The 6028-nt window shown below is 41.8% G+C and overlaps 1 long non-coding RNA gene across 1 annotated transcript in view; it reads left to right on the top strand.

Moving 5' to 3' along the window:
• Positions 1 to 4582, top strand: part of LOC135096994 (uncharacterized) — a 39419-nt gene extending 34837 nt beyond the window's left edge. The window contains exon 4 of the long non-coding RNA XR_010265247.1: positions 3872 to 4582. This is a non-coding gene — a long non-coding RNA (uncharacterized LOC135096994). The remainder of the gene's footprint in view (positions 1 to 3871) is intronic.
• Positions 4583 to 6028: the final 1446 nt, after the last annotated feature.

The following is a 6028-nucleotide window of genomic DNA, read 5'->3' as shown; positions in this document are numbered from 1 at the left end:
GCTTGTTCCAGCTGAGTGAGGGGCGCACTCGTAACAATGGCTACAAACTTGAACTGAAGCGTTACAACAGAGATCTTTGTGGGAACTTCTTTTCCTACAAAATCTGCAGTCGTTTGAATGCGCTTCCCTCAGATGTCGTCAATAGTAACTCTGTAGAGCAGTTCAAGACAAGACTCGACGAGGTGCTGCCTACGTAGACTCGATGTCGCCTGGACATGTGTTTCTAACTTAGCTTGAGTCTCTTTCAGTACTCCCCTGTATGGGTCATAAGGCCTTCCGGAGTACTTCTCTTCCTTGTAACTCCTTGTAACTTGTAACACACACACACACACACTCTCTCTCTCTCTCTCTCTCTCTCTCTCTCTCTCTCTCTCTCTCTCTCTCTCTCTCTCTCTCTCTCTCTCTCTCTCTCAAGTGCGTGTAAGAAAGAGGACAAAAGAGAGGAAGCGATTGAAGGAAAAAGTAAGAATTACTTCTCTTTCATACCAGAGAGGCTGTGAAGGAGAAGTGAAAGGGGAGGGAAGGAGGGAAGAGGAGAAGAGAAAGGGGAGGGAAGGAGGGAAAGAGGGAGGGATTGAGGGAAGGAAAGTAGGAAGGGAGTAAGACTGACACGCTGGCTTCTTTTTACGCTCCTTTCTGAAAGCCAACGATGTATAACCTCCTCCTCCTCCTCCTCCTCCACCTCCTCCTTCTCTTTGTTTGCTTCTTGATCTCCCTGATGCTTGTTTTGTTGTTGTTTTTGTTGTATTTCCTTTTCGCTTCCTGCTCCTCCTCCTCCTCCTATGTGAAAACAAAAAGGGTTTTAACATCAACGATTGGTCCACTAATAACAGAAAATGGCACAAAAATAGAAAACGAAACAGACATGGCGAACACCCTGAACGAGTACTTTTCAACAGTCTTCACGACTGAGGATGTTCAGGGCAGTCTGCCGACCCCCTCGACTCAGTCAAGAGGCACCACGCTGCCGGACTTCACCATCACAGAAAGTGAAATCCTCTGAGTCACGAAGAGCATGAACGTAAACAAAACAGCCGGGCCAGACAAGATATCACCCAGGCTTCTTAAAGAAGAAAGAAATGAGCTCGTGAAACGCTTACAATTTTATTCAATAAAACTTTACTAGCGGGTAAAGTTCCCCACGAATGGAAACTAGCAAATGTCACGCCAGTCTTAAAAAAAAATAAAATAAAATAAATAAATCTCTCCCAGCCATTTACAGGCCGATCAGTCTCACTTCAGTAGTGTGCAAGCTAATGGAAACAATAATCAGAGATAGAATTGTTAAATATTTAAAAGAAAAGAAAATCATAAAGGATTCGCAACACGGTTTCAGAACCAAGCGTTCCTGCTTAATGAACTTACTATTTAACTCGCATGACGAGACAAAAGCTGTTGATATTATCTACCTTGATTTCCAGAAAGCTTTCGACACTGTTCTCCTTAAGAGACTCACCAGTGAAGTAAAACCTCACGGCATTGCCGGAAACACCCTGAAATGGCTGAGAGACTGGCTCTCTGACAGAAAACAGCGTGTTGTGATAAATGGAAAAGAGTCAGAGTGGCAAAAGGTAAACAGCGGTGTTCCTCAAGGCTCAGTATTAAGACCAGTACTCTTTATAATGTACATTAATGATATTGATGAAGGGATAAATTGCAAAATAAGTAAATTTGCAGACGACACCAAGATAACAAGTAGAATAACGTCTGTGTCACAATGGCAGGAACTCCAGTGTGACCTAAATAGACTAACAAGCTGGGCAGAAAATGGCGGATGAGATTCAATATAGAAAAGTGTACAATACATATCTCGCCTGAACAATGTTCAGGCGAGATATGTAATGAATAACATGCCACTGTCAAGCACCGATAAAGAAACTTCGCAGGTAATATTCATTGAGGAACACATCCTACACCACCCAATCCCTCTCTGTCAATATATAACACCCACATTTTACTGTGACTGCATTACAACTGTGTGGCTCTACTTACTGGTACTGCGACAGGCGGCTTGCCCATCCTGACCCTCTCTGGTCTGACAGCTGTGTCTAGCTTGTCCCTCTCTCTGTTTCTGTCTATTCCCGTCTCCTACACCTTGTAATATTCGCGTGATGTTAGAGCGACCTTTTGCCCCAACAAGGCTTCCGTTGCTATAACATTTATTTTCCACTACTTCGATCATTCGCGGCATTTTCCTGTAACTTTCAATAAGGTTCATTTTCGAGTAAATATATTTATTTTCTCATACTTTGGTCATATGGTTCAATTTCATATACTTTCCGCAAGATCCATTTTCAAGTAACTATATTTATCTTCCCCGTACTTCGATCACACAGTTTATTTTTCCTTAACTTTCAATAAGATTCATTCTCGAGTTACTTTGGTAATCGCATCTTCTAATCAGGAACAAGGAGGCGGCGGTTCCTGTGGTGTGCCGGCTGTCCGTGTTGTCCATGTCACCTGTTTCCGGTGACCTCTGCTTCCCTCGTATACTAATTCAGTGATGGCCACCTGAGTACCTCTTCTTGTAATGTTGTGCTAATCTCCGGCTCTGTTAGTGTTGTGATGACTCACCGCATCTTGTTGTTCTCCACGGTGGTCACGTCTCGTCTCTTATCTGTCAGGGTGGTGATAGCTTCTTGATACCTGCTGTCGTTTTTATCATCTTCTTCCCTCATTTATTCTTTCTACTTCTCGTTTCCCTTTTTCATTTCTTCACTTTTGTTTCATTCTTGTTTCTTGTTACATGTTTCATTTCTTGTTGTTTGCTGGGTTACAACAACGTCCCTATTCTTCCTCCACGGCCCCTCACTTTCCTTCACTGCCTCTACTTCCCCTAGCTCTCCTTCCTTCACTGCTCCTCCTTCACCGTCCCTCTTCCCTCACTTGCCTTTCTTCCATCATTATTCCTCCTTCCCTTCACTGCTCTTCCTTCCTTCCCTGCCTTGCCCTGCTCATCCATTCCCCTGTCCCCTTCCTTCACCACCCTCCAGCCTCCCCCATCCTCGCCACTCTCGGATGTTGTTTATCTAGTCTCTCTCTCTCTCTCTCTCTCTCTCTCTCTCTCTCTCTCTCTCTCTCTCTCTCTCTCTCTCTCTCTCTCTCTCTCTCTCTCTCTCTTTTCTATTCAAGTCTTGTCTGTTTTTTTTTTTTTTTTGGTTTAACTCTCTCATTACTTATGGCATCGTTTTCCTTCCTCTTTCTTTCTTCCTTCTTTTTTGTATTTATTTGATTTCCTTTCTTCGTTTTCTACCTTTCCGTTATTTCATTTTTTTTTATCCTTCCTGCCTTCCTTTCTTTCATTTGATTACTCTCCTTTTCTTATCCGTTTCTTCCTTTCCCTCTCCTTTTGTTCATACCTTCCTTTTTTTCTTTTTTTTTTTCTCCGTTTTACTTTTATTTATTTATTTATTTCATTTTATTAATTAATTATTTTTTGGTGGGGAAGGCTTTGCTTTTATTTATTCCTTTCTTTTCTCCTACGTTCCTTCCTTCCCTCCTTTCTGCCTCTCTTCCTCCCTCCCTCTCACTTTCCCTCCCTCTCTCACCGTGCCTGCATCCTTGCATTTTCCAGCCTACATCCACTTTACAAGATTGCTCAGTGTACTTTATCACAGACAGCCTCGGAAGAACCAAAATGCAGGTTAGATATGTTTGTTCTTCATTTGTATTTCTTTGTGAGTGATCTAAATAAACTCCGTGCTCTTATCTATTACTGTTTGTTCATGTGTGAGCGATTTCAACCTCCGGTCCTTATCTTTTACTTCTTGTTTTTTCCTTTGTATCCCTCCGAGTGGCCATGTCTATTGGCGTTCGTTCTTACTTCGTGTTCCTGCAGGAGTGACCTATCCCTCGCCTCTCTCTTCCTCAGCTGTGACACAAGGAGCAGCTTTCTCAGCGACGGGGAGCGGTGGACGGCGGATGAATACTTTGGCTCCCGCGCCTTCTTCTGCATCATGTCCGCCCGCTGACCCTGGTGGTGGGCGACGTGCGTCAGAGGAGTTGAAAATGTAGGGGACTCGCTGCTGTGCCCTGCGTGTAGCTGTGAGGTGAAGTGCAGACGGCTGCATTGTCTCAGCCTCGGAGGTGCCACTTGTTCAAATTACGAATGGTTTAATGTTATTTTTTGCAGGCTGTGGAATATTGCAGTATCTTATAACAAGACAAATGATATAAAAAAGCATGTAATTTACCGATAAGCATTACACAACAACATTATTGCGGTGATAAAATGTACTCCTGTAAAATGCTACGTGGCATCGTCTCTCAGCTGTTTTCAAGGTCGCAAGGGCAGGCTACCCACCCGCCCTCCTCCCTCGCTTTGATGATGCCGCGTAGCATTTTACAGAAGTACTTTTAATCACCGCAATAATGTTGTCCTGTAACGCTTATCGGTAAATTACATGCTTTGTAATCCCATTTGTCTTGTTATAAGATAATGTAATATTAAACCATTCGTAATATGACTAAGTGGCACCTCCGAGGCTGCGACAATACAACCGTGTGTCCGTCATTTCACAGAGCACACCCGCGAGTCCCGTACATTTTCAAATCCTCTGATGGGTAAACAAAGCCTTAAAATGCATATGTGCATAGAACATTTTCTACTTAGAATTAAACGTTCTTCCACCTCTTTCAGTATTTGCAGAAACTCGCGTTACACCCTGTATAGGAAATTAGAGACGTCGCAGTGAGCGTTTTGATACCAGATAGCGCCAGAATTTTTAATTCTCGCCGGAAAATAAATATTTTTTGGGGCAAGGTTTTACAAGCTTACAAAGGTGTATCGTTGCACAGTAATGCGTCTAAATTTTAAGTCAATTAATTTCGTGATAACTGACAGCACATGACATTGTTTGAGCATCTATTCATAATTTCAGATGATATTCTTAAAAGAGCCTATAAGTGTATCAAGGCAGGCAATCTGTAATTTTCTACTGACCTCAATGGAAGTATACTAATATATGCTTGCATTTTCATGTACTAAACAACAGGCAAATCCATTTAATGTAAAGAAAATATAATTTTGTATCAGAGACTTTATTTTTGCGGTACGATCACTATCCTCAGGTACTTGGGCAGCGAGCAAACCAAAACACAGGACCACGCTTACTCGACTACCCTGCACAATGGATACATCACCGCCACAATCATGGACTACAGCGGAATTAAGAAAATTCCCGAAAGAACGAGCTATACCCTATTCTGGATATAGTAAAGCAAAGTAAAGGCCTTTGTATCGGCAGAAGTGAGAGGCTATTGTTTACACTTTACACTCCTTCCTAACGGCGTGCGGCGCTTTTTTTAACTGAAGAATCATGATCAAGATAAGTACGTCGTACGTCCGCCAGCGGTGCTGTTCTTTTTTTTTATTTCACTGATTACTTTCATATACAGGACGTGTCAGTGATATCTGATATTTTTCAACATTCCCAGATAAAATGCACAAGCCGAAATCAACATCCTTTTATTTTTACTGTTCATACTTACTTAAAAAAAATCATTACCTATTTTTAGTTTTATCTTATAATTCAATTAACAAAGCCTTATCATACACCAGTAAGTATGAATATTAATATTAAGGGTTATGTTTTTAATTTTAGATACACTTGTGCAGCAATTCATGCTGTACTTTTCCTGCACATCGATTTCAAATTTAGCTAAGACACCCCTTTGCCCCAGGAAATCGCAGAAAATTAAAAATGCTGGCGCTGATAGGTATCTACCAGCCTCACTGCCACGTCTCTAATTGCAAGGTGGCGAACAAGTTGTCTCAGTATATCAACCACGGGAACAATAGACACCTGTAACCGCTTCACTCAGGGCGTTCAATCTCTTATGCTTTCGGATCCAATACCTTACATTCTTCAGTTAAAAAACTCATTACCTTACACACACACACACACACACACACACACACACACCTTTCCTCAAACTCATTCATATTTCACCTTTTTTTTTCCCCACAATGCATTTTTAATCTTTCCTGTTTATTAATTAAGCTCCTTTGCGCACCTTATGAATTAAT

This window comes from Scylla paramamosain, unplaced genomic scaffold, assembly GCF_035594125.1.
Source record: "Scylla paramamosain isolate STU-SP2022 unplaced genomic scaffold, ASM3559412v1 Contig10, whole genome shotgun sequence".
Taxonomy (NCBI): Eukaryota; Metazoa; Arthropoda; class Malacostraca; order Decapoda; family Portunidae; genus Scylla; species Scylla paramamosain.
This window is presented reverse-complemented; position numbering and strand designations above follow the sequence as displayed.